Genomic DNA, 12,889 nt, shown 5'->3' on the forward strand with positions numbered 1-12,889 from the left:
TTTCCTCTGAAGGATGCCCCAATCAGCACATATGCCGTGCTGGACCAACAGGCTTCAGCATCATTAGTCTGGTGGGTTCAAGCTCTTTGCTGGTTGCAGCTCACAGGAAGGAGTTTGTTCTCTTGGATTTATTTTTAGTTTCTTTCTTCTTTGTATTTGCTGCATGTATATCCACTGAATTGTCGATCTTTAATATACCTACCATGTCTTTCCCAAAGTTCCCACTGAAACTTCATCTCAAGTTCATAGTGATGCCACTGCATACATGGGGTCAGCAGAGGCACACAGTGCCCAGGTAACTTGGCCTCACACTTTTTAATGGCACATGCCACTATCATGTCACCATGTCTACAAAACAACTCCAACAGTCTTCTAACATCCCTGCCTTTGGACTGGCTCTCTCCAATACATCCATAAAAGACTGCCAGACGGATGTGTCTAAAACAAGCTTTACCACTTCACACTGTAGCTTAATCCGCTTTCATGACCCTTTAAACTATAAGGGAAAATTGAGCCCAAAACTCATTAGTATTGCGTGAAAGGTTCCTGCTTCCTTCTCCCACCTTACTCATCTTCCATCTCTGCCCATCTCGTATTCTATCAATGCCAAGCGGCTTTGAGTTCTCTGGCCATCCTATTTTGGACATCTGTGCCTTTAACACATGGAATTCTGCCTGGAGTCCCCACCCCTACATACGCATAGATACACACATTCATATTTACCCTTCAAAACTTAGTTTAGGAATCCCTTCCTACTAGAAGTTCTCATACATCGTTACCTAATCCCTTCCCACCAGAATTAATCACTGCCTTCTCTGGACCTCTCTTGCACTTTATTAGAGTTTAAGGTTACTCACTGGCTTCATGTGTGTTCTCACTAACAGACTGTGGACTTATTCTCCTGAATTTATACTTTGGCTTCTCCTTTCTTTTTTATTTGCCTTGGGTATGTCCATGACCTTAAATTTACATTCTGTTTCTTTTCCAAAGAGCCCTTTGGAGGTTTATCATTAAGTTCATGATGAGAGTACAGACTTTAAAAATAAATCTGTATTAACAGCCCAATGCCTGGCACAGTAGGTGCTTAATAAATGTACTGAATGAATAAACCAGTGGAGAGCTTAGTGAGGTGCACAATCCAGGCAAATCAAATTTGCTCCTGTCATTGGTCCAGATGAATCAGATAAAGCTACCTAACTGGCAAATATGAACTATGGGTTCTTGCTAAGCTTGACGTCTTTACAGACCTAAGATGAAGTTGGGTTTCACGGTGGAGGAATGTGAGCCTGACCCTATATGCACGTTGCCAGCATACTTAACTCAAACTCCTATAAATGCTTCATCCCTAAAGGATAATGTTTAACAAAACTATCTTGAAGTAGATTCAAAGTTAGAGGAAGAAATATTCCTTAAGTTTTACTAATGTGTTAAAGATTGCAATAAGCCTGGGTTTTGCCCAGAGATATTATGGCATGTCTTTGGCAAAAACAAAGATATATGCATGTGGTTTAGATGTCACTTAGTCCCCACGCCTCATAGCACCATGTTGTTCAGCCCAGCTATCTACAAAGACTATATCTAATGTTAAAAAGCCTCACCCCCACTTGATAACTATATTATCACATAGCACCCTTCTCCCAATGCCTCTTATCTCCATTTTATTAGTCTAGGCATAAAGAATGCTGCTCACACCAAAATGAAAATGAAAGTTTGGATCATCCTAGATCAAAATACAACCTGCCTGTCATTCTGCAGCCCTGCTCTCATCTCTAATGTGAGAACCTGATCCATTCCCATCACATGTCTGCAGAGGAGATGAGCCACCATGGCAATTAGTTCTTCTTCTTTGGTGCCTATGACGTGCCGGGCACCAAAGACAAAATAGAAAACCAGGCATCACCATGGCTTGTCCTCTTAAGAGTTCAAAGTCAAGTAAAAGATATAGAGGTAGTACATTCTCCCTCTAACAGTTTTGGTCTCTTCTGACATCAGGTATTTTCTGCATGGTATTTGCATACAATTACCTCTGTTACAGAGTCATAGTCTAAGGCTTGGGCAGGGAGTCTGAGTAAGGGGCATGTGGCTTATGGCAACTCGAGAGTTGAGGCCCAGGGCCTTTAGAACGCACGGCATGGGTAGGCGCCCAGAATTCTCAGTTTGAATCTTCCACTGATCTTCACAGTGGCTGGACTCTATCACTGTGGCTGCACCTGTCTGGGAAAGGGGGCCTTGGTATTCATTTGTACAAATAAAGACTTGTAACCAGCACCACCATAGCAGGGGTTCTCTGCCTGCTTCTGCATTTGCCTTGAAATGAGCCTTATACTTCCACATCCATCTCTCCTCACTTGATCGTCACAGTCTCGGAGACTACATTATCTACATTATAGATATAAACCACTCAGTCGGGAAGTGGCGAGCAGGGTTAAAACTCGAGGCTTATGGCTGCAGAAGGGAAGCATGCTTCGTGAAGGACACTGGTCAGATCACTGTGAGAATGGGAGAAGGTCGTTTAAGTCACATCAGGCAAAATGCTCAGCAAAGATTAAAGAAGCTCCATCTCTCCCCTCGCCCCCGCCCCGTGCATCTTTTTACTATTTTCCTTCTCTATTTTCAGTAAGATAGCAATCAAAGAAACAATATAATTGAACAGGAGGAAGAAGTTGGAAGACCAGGAGTAGAGTGGCATTTTCTGCCTAGGAGCACAGCATAATCACTTTGGCAATGGAAGATACAGAGAAAGGTCTCTCTGCTCGATACAACCCCAGTGTATAAAAAGCAAGGGGTTGGTCGTCATACTACCCCAGGTGTTTGGGGTGTGCAATTTATCCAGAGTATAGTTGTGTACAAACAGTGGCATTAAGTCTTTCTATAAATTATTATGAAATAACAGAGATAATTATAAAAGCATTTGAAGGCAAACAATGGGTATATGTATCTAAACATATGTGTATGCACACATATATAAACTCTTTTCCATTACTGCTTCTGCCTGCCAAGTACAGTACAGTATTAGGCACTACAGGGGACAGAAAGGGAAATTGGACAGGGTTTCTGTTTTCAAAAAATGTAGTCTCATGCATTTAATTTTCCCTCCTAAAGGAAAACCTTTACTTTTTATCTCAGAGCTATTTTTAGGAGTTTGGGCTCTCTCAAGGAATTCAGAGTAAGATGGTAAGATTTCTTTTCACCTAGGACAGATTCTTTCTTCATGAGAGATGAGTTATATTCAAGAACTGTACTGGAGAGTAGGTTATGCCCAAGTTTGAAATAACCAGAAGAGATAATTTACCAGCTACCTGCAACTATAGCAGAAGATTCATGCTATAGCAAGAGTTTAACACACAAGTCATTTCCAGTCTTGTTCTTCCAGATTCTGGGCAAAAAATTTAATTTTAAGAGAATTCAGTTTTAGTTGTCTTAATGTGGAAAAAACTAAAGGAAGAGTTAGTAGTTGTCTTCAAATAGTCAAGAACTTTGCTACATTGCTCCTCGACCTGGACCAGTGGATAGAAGTTACAAAGAGGCCAATTTTAGCTCAGACAAGAAAGAATTTATGAGTCGCCTCAGGAGATAATGAGCTCCCCAGCACTGGAAGTATACAAGCAGATGGATGGCCAGCTGCTGGGATCGCCAGAGAGGGTACTCCAGCGGCGGGTTAGGAGATGGAACCAGGAACCTACCCACTCTAAATTCTTAGGTTTGCAGTCTGTCTCCTTGGCCCACAGCTAAAAGGAAATTTGAATCTTTGGAGAAATCTTAAAACTTCTTATTGAAAGTAAAAACTTGCCTTATGTATTTGGGCCTTTTTTTTTTTAATGCAGTGAATACACTTAATACAAGAAAAGGCAATAATTACCTAAGTGCTCTATTGACAAAAGTAACATTATTGACATACTCAAGTGTTACTATGTAAATAGCATTAATGGCTAACAAAGAGAATATGTTTACTTGAGAGGAAGATAGTTAAGAAATAAGACCCATGTGAATAGATGAACATTATGCTTGTTTTTATGACTTTTTACGGACACACATACAGAGTTAGAATGAAAACAGTAAGTGGAATAAAAATAAAAAGTATCTCAATATATCGACTGCCTTTATACCTCACAGTCAGACTGTACCTCCTGCTAAGAGAAAAGATGGTTCCCTTCAAACATGTTGAAGCATTAAGCCCTTGGTATAGCTCGGCACACACAATAATACCTGGTTCTTCCGGATGCAAACTGATTCCAGGCCACCCTACCCCCAGTCTGATGGGGACACTGCTTCTCAAATGCTAATTAATTTGGGCCACCGTTGAGGTAATATGGGTGACATAAAAATTTGGCTAGGAAAGAGGAATAGAGAAACTAAATTGAAAAATAAAAGCAAAAGAGATAGAGCCAAGCAAAAACATCTATACCCAAAAAACTATACATGTAATAACCAAAACAGAAGGTAAGTCTTCTCTTTTCCCAACCTCCAAAGACAAAATTTTTATTGTTCAGAGTGATAGAAGGATCTGTTTTATTGTATAGCTGGTTAAAAAAAAATGGATAGGGGAATGGAGAAAAAGTTTATTAAATAAGAAGCTTATTCTTAGGGCTGTTTTTTCAACCTTTGCTCGAATGTAGAGAACAATTACTTACTGCCTCCTGGGTGCCAGGCACTGTCAGGACACACAGGAGTTGGTGTGGTTCCTGCCTCCAGGACCTCACTCATTCCTCTGAGGCATACAGGCAGTCCCGGTTACTAACAAGATAGGTTCTGTAGGTTTGTAAGTTGAAAGTGTACGTAAGCTGAACAGGTAAGTGCCTATGTCAGTCAGATGTTTGGAACTTGGACTTCCTATATACAGGAAGTGCACTTCCACAGGGGTCCACCCCGCTAATATCAATCCTCAGCTCAACACTGCTGCCCCTACACCTTACTCATTAAAAACAAAATAAATCTGAATGCATGAATATCTTTGGATACATACATATGAATTTGTACAACTGGAATAGTAAGCATTTGGGGGATAAATTTGCAAAGCACACACAGTTTACAAAGAATTTCCCTAGGGCAGCGCCTGTGGCTCAGAGGAGTAGGGCGCTGGCTCCATATGCCGGAGCTGGTGGGTTCAAACCCAGTCCCGGCCAAAAACTGCAAAAAAAGAAAAAAAAGAGTTTTCCTAGCTACCATCCTATCGGTTCCTCATTTCAACTCTGAGTTGTGTTATTCTCACTTCAAAAATAGAATAACCTATTTAGTAGTTAATTATGAGCCTTAATGTTGTATTTTCTAATTTTAATAACCACGCACCCAGGAACAGTCATATTTTAACAAACCCACAGCCATCCTAGCTAAAATCCAAACCCGTTCTCCTCAAGGTTCCAGGCTCTTTTCTTGTAATTGTGCCACATCACCAGTTCTGTCTTGGGCCAAACGATAAAATCAAAATATTCCTTGTAGACCAAAATAGCTGAAAATTCAACCTATCAATTGCATAGGAGTAAAAATTGACCTTACTTTTAAAGAAAGCTGAAGTGTATTTCTATTATCTCGTTTTGTACCTTGTTTTACATATGTCTATGCCTTGCTTCAGATCTGTCTCTTTCCAGGTAGGGTCCAATATTTATTAGTTTAATAGAAAATATTTGGAAAACATCCCCCAGGATGACTCACACTGTCCACTATAAACCCCAAAAATGGGTATGCATTTTGAGAAAGGAAAAAACTGTATTAAAATTGTAATGCTCAATGTATACCAGTAACAAAAGATGAATACGAGTCATGTGGAGCCTCTCTAGTGATTGCAGAAGTCAAAGGTGACCTGGGCATGACACCTTTATATACGTGTGTGACTCTGAATCCAGACAGAGCCATGCTCTTCAGTGTTCAACAGAGCATGTGGTTGGCATTTAATAAAACGTTAGATAATAAATAGAAGCGATACTTCAGAGTGACAATATCTGGAGGATCTCATTAGCCACAAAGTCAGATAATCAAGCTGCCTTCACACATCTGGAGCTGCATACAAAAGTACCCCCCATCCCCTGCCCTCTATTATAAAAGAGATGGACATACCGGACAGCTTGTTTCACCCAACCTATGGTGAGCGAAACAAACAAACAAAAAAAAGCTCTTTTGTTCAGGTCTCTTCTCTAATTATACCTTGGATCTAAATAAATGCAATACAAGTGATCAAAAATAATTTAGAAGTAAATAAAAAGTAACAGGGTGGAGGGTTTTAATTCTATTATCAGCGGCGGGGTCAGAGAAACGAACAAATGGGAGCACCACATTATCAACGACGGCACGCAACAGAAATTCAACACCAGAGGAGATGAGTCAAAAAATTAAACTTGGTTTCCATGTTAATTCAAAACTGTGTGTTTGAGGGCTGAAGAAAAAGCAATGATAACTCCAGCAGAGAAACTGCTCATTAATATCCCAGCACAACAATAACCTCAGATAATAGGAAATATTACGATGTCTCTAGAGAACAGAGAGACATTCAGATTTACTCTCCCATCCATGGAGCTCATAGATGGTTTGATGCAGTATATTTAGGAGAGCGGAATAAATATCAACAAGAAGGTTACAACGTTGATTAGGGGAAATACTTCACATTACAAACATCTGGAAACAAACCAACCAGCTCGACGAGCAGGCAGGGAGACGTAGGTCATTTCCTTCCTCTAGTAACACTTCATTGCATCTGGGAATGAAGTAGGGCTGGGGAGTAGGAAGCAGAGGGAATGAGAGGTGGGAGGGGAGGCCCCTTGGTGCAGAGCTATTGGAGGCTGCTACAGTTCAATTTATTACAGTGTTTTATGAAGCAATGCAAGAGATTACCCAAACATCTTCAGCTAACACCTGGATTGCACTAGGCATAAGATAACAAATGGCTTGTAAAAAGTTGACAAATCTTCTTGATTGGACCTAAATAAATTGCCTCCTGTCTAGGCATCTGGTGCCACATCATTTCATAATACTTCTCTAATCTTAGCCAAAACAAGGATAAGAGTTGGATGTTAGGCCAAGAACCACACACTTTGCAAACTATCTTTCTGTCGTATCTTTTATTATAGTTACCAATGAGCATGGGAGTGGTGTTAGAAAAGCTCAGATCAGCTGCTTTCTGCTAAATAAATCTGCTGTCAAGTCTTAATATCATTGGCTCTTTATGATGGCAAAGAAACTCTGAAACTAAACATTGGGCTCCCCTGACATCTTGCAGGCCATCATGCAGCTGTCAACATCCAAAACTACCTCCCATCTCTTGCTGCACTGTTCACACCTCCTGAAGGGAATAACATCATCACTGGCAAACTGACCTAACATTAATGCGTCAGCAGACCCTATTGAGATTCTTGAACAGACACATTTGCATGGATCATTCCAAAACTGTGGTTGCCCTACGTTCTCCCACTTGGTACAAGACTTTTTCGGCCATTAGGAAATCAAAACAGTGTAGTAAATGAGCTCTTACTGGGTATTTTATATTGTGAAGAATAGACACCAAGAAATAATGCCCATTATCATTTATAAAGTGCTAACGATGGGCTGGGCACTTCGCAGGCATTGCTCTTCACCAACACAATCCTATGAGGTAGTTATTATTACCTCTAGTTTGCAGATGATGAAACTGAGGTACAGGGAAGGGAAATAACTTGCCCAATGTCACACAAGTTAGTGAGAGGCAAAACCAGCACTGTCTGCTGTTGCACAGACCATGCTCTTTACTCACAGATACCAATTAGAGGTCTCAAAAAATAGAATGGGTTAGTGGGTGAGAGTGAGCTCCTCTAACGGGGGGTGGGGGTGGGGGGGTGTTTACCCATTTCTAGAGTAAGCAGAGGATGGAGGAAGGCACTGAGTCACTCAGCATGGGGATAGAGTAGGTAATCTTCGAGGTACTTTTTTTCTTCCAATTATTTTTAGAGATGTAATTCACATGCCATAAAATTCACCATTTTAAAGTATACAATTCAATGGTTTCTAAAATATTTGCAGGGTTGTGCAACCATCAGGATTTCAGAACGTTTTCGGCCCCCCCCCCCATAAAACTCAGTCTACTTTCATCACCCTCTACCAATTAACACCCTGCCTTCTCCCCAGGCCCGGGCAACCACTGATCTCCTTTGTTTCTATGAATTTACCTATTCCACACATTTCATAGAACTGAATCATGCAACGTGTGGCCATGCAACTTGAGACCATCTTCTCCACTCAGCGTGGAGTTTTCCAGGCTTGTCAGAAAGCACAGACAGCACTTTACTCCTTTTTGGCGGCTGGGGAGTCCAGCATATGGCTCTGCCATGTTTTGTTCACCCAGTCATCGGATGATGGACTCAAGAGCACTTTCAGTTCTTGAGATTTCATGAACACAAGGTTCCTGTCTTTAATCCAACGGACACAATTAACGTGTATGACTCAACTGGATTCAGCTCCAGAACTCTATTTGCCACTTCTTGCCGGGTATCTGTAAATTGATACAACACTGCTACCTAAAACTCACTGTGGCCAAAATATACTAATTGTCCCCTGAAAGTCTCTCCTTCATGCTTCCCTACTTGTTAATGGCAATAATAATCTTAGGTCCACGAAACCATCTTTCTTCTTTTAAATTCACCTCTCTCCTTTACATGGCATGTTAACTCACGTGCCCACACCTGCAAAGTCTACCTTGACTACACCGTTTTTCCTGGATTCTGTCACTTTATCAAATTTGTGCCTCTTGTTTGGATATCACAATAGCCTTCCACTGGTGTTGCCACCGCCTCACTCTCCCTTTTGCAGGCTGTACGATTTCAGCACAATTCGGTTGCTGAATTAATCTTCCTAATATTCAGCTACGTTCAAGTCATTCCTGAGATCAAACACTTTGAATGAAATGCAAACTTCTAAGAGTTTCTACCTCTTAGTTCAATATAGACAGCTGCTATTTAAAGAGGGAGAAAGGCAGAATAGTGATATTCGTGTACTTGTCTTGTTTTCACTATTTGGCTGTAAACACATTTAAGGCCAGAAAATATTTCACAGCTGGGTGATAATGGCAAAGCTTTGGTGGGAGACAGGCCTTATCTTGAATCCTGGCTGAATCACCAGCAACATCATAATCCATGAGCATCAGTTACCTTAAAAAAAGAAAAACCACTTACCTCATGGGCCTCCTGTCGTGTCAGTCAAGTGTACAGCACCTGACAGAGTTTGGTCTCTGTACGTTGTAGCTATTACTTTTAATACTCATCTTTGACTCCTCTGCAAATCATGGCACACTACCCTGCACAAAGAGGGGACTTAGAAATATGTGTACCGCTAAGTGGAGATGCGGGGTGCAGATGGGGTACGAGGGAAAAACTCAACTGCAGAAGGAAATAGGCAAAGAAACTTGTAACTAGTGTTTGCAGGAAATGAAAAAGGTGAATTTGAAAAGATGAGCAGGATTGGGGTATTCAGAAAGGAATAAGCAATGATCAAGGAAGGGCCTGCCTGGAATGCCAGGTGGGGCAGCCATGAAAAGGCTACGCCTTACTGGAGAAGAGCTGACAACGGTTAAGAGTGGGAAGTAGAGAGAATTAAGTTGGCCAGATAAATTATAAACACCGCTGAGACGAAGAAAAGCTTAGTCTCAACATAGCAGTAACCACAGAGCCACTGCAGGTTCTCAGGCAGCCAAGTGGCATGATTAAAGTAGTGTTTTTGGTTCAATTGGATGGGTACCCATGTGCGTGACATATTGGAGAGCAGGAGGAGGTGATTTATACAAATGTTCTAGGTATGGAATATGCAGCAAGATAACCCCTTGCTAGCAAGGGGTTAAAAAGAAAATCACAGGACCTAGTAACAAATACTGTAAATGAATCTAATCTTTACCCTCCCGAAGGCCCTCTTTTGGTTTTTTCCTCAAAACATCTTCAAACAAGCTGCTCTTCCTACAAATCTTTGTTTTCAGAAACAAAGCTGGGAATAAGTTAACCAATTAACCAATTGACTCTTTAGTCACTGCTGCCAAGCTCTTTTGGCCCAAGATGGAAAGATGCCTGCTTCTCTGCCTAGGTATGCCCAGCATTCAATGCAGTTCAGCTCAGAACACTTCTAAAGAGAGAGGAAGAGTGTAAGTTACTCATAACTCACGTTTAAAGATCCAGCACCTTTCCCGAACGCTCCTGTTAGAATGTAGACACCCCAATCAAAAGCAAACCTTAGGCTCCATGTAGATAGCATCTGTCACTGACTGGCCAGCCCTAGTTAGAATGTATCCCAAGAGGCCAATTTCCACAAAGAAAATAAAGACAGTTGAGTTTTTCACTCTCAATGGGTGGCAAAGCATAGGAACCGTTTTGTCCCATCTTTTTTCCTTTCTCCTGAGCTGTTGGTTTGTATCTGAAAGCTTCCAAGTTTTAACTAGGACTTACTCTTGCTGGCTGGAACAGTTTTTCAGAAGGTACATTTACTTGCTAAATAATCAATCCAGCTAGCTCATATTCCAGGAACTCACTCTGTGAAGTCTCCAAATTTCGTAAACCTTTCAGAACAGGCCATCACTCAGGACACAAGCTAGAGTGGAGACAAGACCTCCAGTCTCTTCTCAGCCAAGGCTCGCAAGTCCCCTCTGAACTGGGAATGTCAGATCTTCTTCCACAAAAGCCTCCAAGTTTCTTGTAAACTGGCAGTGAGACCAGGACAAAAGAAGAGATGAAACCAGTGCTTCATCGAACTGCAAGTAACAGTGAACTGAAGGAAGTCATCAAAAGAAACGATAAATACTTCAAAGAAGAACAGGAGAAAAGACTTTCTGGAGACAGACTTCACTGAGTGATACTGAAATTATACTCTTATTATAGCACCAACACACAGGTCAGGAAAGGATAGCGCATACCTGAGACTACCCAGCAAGCCAGCAGGTAAGCTCTGTCTCTATTTTCCTGTGTTACCAACTTTCACAGACTGCAGAGTTAGAGGGGCCTTAGAGAATCATCTTCCAATTTCCTCATGAGAAAACTGAGGCCAGCGCACAGTAAATGACTTGTTCTCGGTTAGACAACCAGCTAAAATCAGCGCAGAGACTAGAAAGAACTGAGTCTGGCTCGGTCTGCCTGGTGTACATGGGCCCTTTCCCTACTCAGAGAAGGGAACGCAGAGTGGAATCCTGGAAATTCTGCCATACCCTGGCCTTCAGGCTATCATGTCTGTGCTAGTCATTTCTTCAGAAAAGGTTTTCAAGTACTATTATGATTTGAATATGAAAATCACTTGTGCTCTTTAGTGGAGAAATACAGTAATCAACACATTTTTAGGAAGACAAAACACAAAACACAAAGACAAAACACAAATGCTCATTAAATGACCACATATACCTCTCATATTTTCATTAGGAATTAAAAAGAAAGTAAGCAGGTAAGAAAGTGGAAGAGAATCAGGATGTTTCGAAACTACCAAGACCTAGCTTTAACTGGAAGATAAATACAACAAGTAACAGCATATTGCACACGGAAGGAAGCCTGCAGCAAAATGAGAACCATTACAGATGCACCTAATTACTAAAAAGTTTCCGGAACATCTACTACTTGGGCCACCAAACTGCACTCCCTTCTAATAGTGGAGTCTAATATATAGATTTCTCTAAAACCAATGTTCTTACTAAATGAATGAAATGTAATGGGTATTTTTTTTTTCTTTATACTTAAAAGATGAATCAGGTTAAACAGATTATCATAGAAGTCAGAATCCAGTTTTTTAAAAAAAGAACACACACACACACACCATCCAAAGAGTCTGGGTTTAGACACAGAAAACCATTATAAAACATGAAATGTGGCTGTATTAGCAAGAGATATTTACATACTCTAAATTCATTGATTTTCTCTTCTCCTACTTTAAGTACTTAAGAGCCTACAATGAAAAAGAAAAAATAAAAAACATTAGGCAGACACCAACCGCTGCTTGATAATTTCTCATTTAATCATTACAACTGATAGGCTGAGTATTATTTGCCTCAATTTAAAGACGAGAAAATGGGAACTGAGAGGGTAACTCAATCAAGGTCGCGGAGCAACTAAGTAGACAAGTTGGAATTGAATGAATTCGGGGTCTTTTCACTACACCTACACTTCTCAAAGTGCAGTCTATAAACGTTTGAGGGTGCCCAAGTCTCTTCTAGGAGGTCTAGAGAGTCAAAACGATGTTCATAAAACTACTGAGACTCCATTTGCCCTTTTTCCACATTGACATTTGCGCTGATGATGTAGAAGCAGTCAAGGGTGCAGCTGCTGGTGCCTGAACATGAACCAAGGCCGTGGCACTAAGTTTCACTAACAGTCACTGCTGGTTCACGTGCGATATAGACACTGTCAGTTTCACCTAAGGATGTCCTTGAAGCAGTAAAAATTACTAATTGTATGGAATCTCAGCCCTTGATTACGTATCTCTTTAATAATCCGTGTGACGAAATGGGACGTAAGCATAAAGCGCTCCTGCTGCATCCTGCAGCACCATTTCAAAGCAACCCTGTTGCTGAAGAAAAAGTACTTAGGCAGCTATCTGAGTTGAGAACTACACTAGCCACATTGCGTGTTTGTTTTTAGACAGAAGATCATTTTAATATGTAAGAATGACTGGTAAGTGAAGGCTATTCAGACTTGAGCATCTGGTAGATATTTTCTCAAAAATGGTAATAGCGAGTCTATCATTTCAAGGAAAACTACTTGTTGCCAATGATAAAATTCAAGATCTTAAGACAAACTTTGAATTTTGGGAAATTTGCACCTACTACCATGACCCTCTCATGAGTAGATCAGTTATTCTATTGACAAATCTGATTTTTTTAATATTATATAAAAAAATGTGTCAATGTCTGATAATTTGGTAAACTAGTATTTTCTAATTGACCAATACAGGATGTTACAAAATCATGCAT

This window comes from Otolemur garnettii, unplaced genomic scaffold (genome assembly GCF_000181295.1).
Source record: "Otolemur garnettii isolate 467f Iridium unplaced genomic scaffold, OtoGar3 scaffold00108, whole genome shotgun sequence".
Taxonomy (NCBI): Eukaryota; Metazoa; Chordata; class Mammalia; order Primates; family Galagidae; genus Otolemur; species Otolemur garnettii.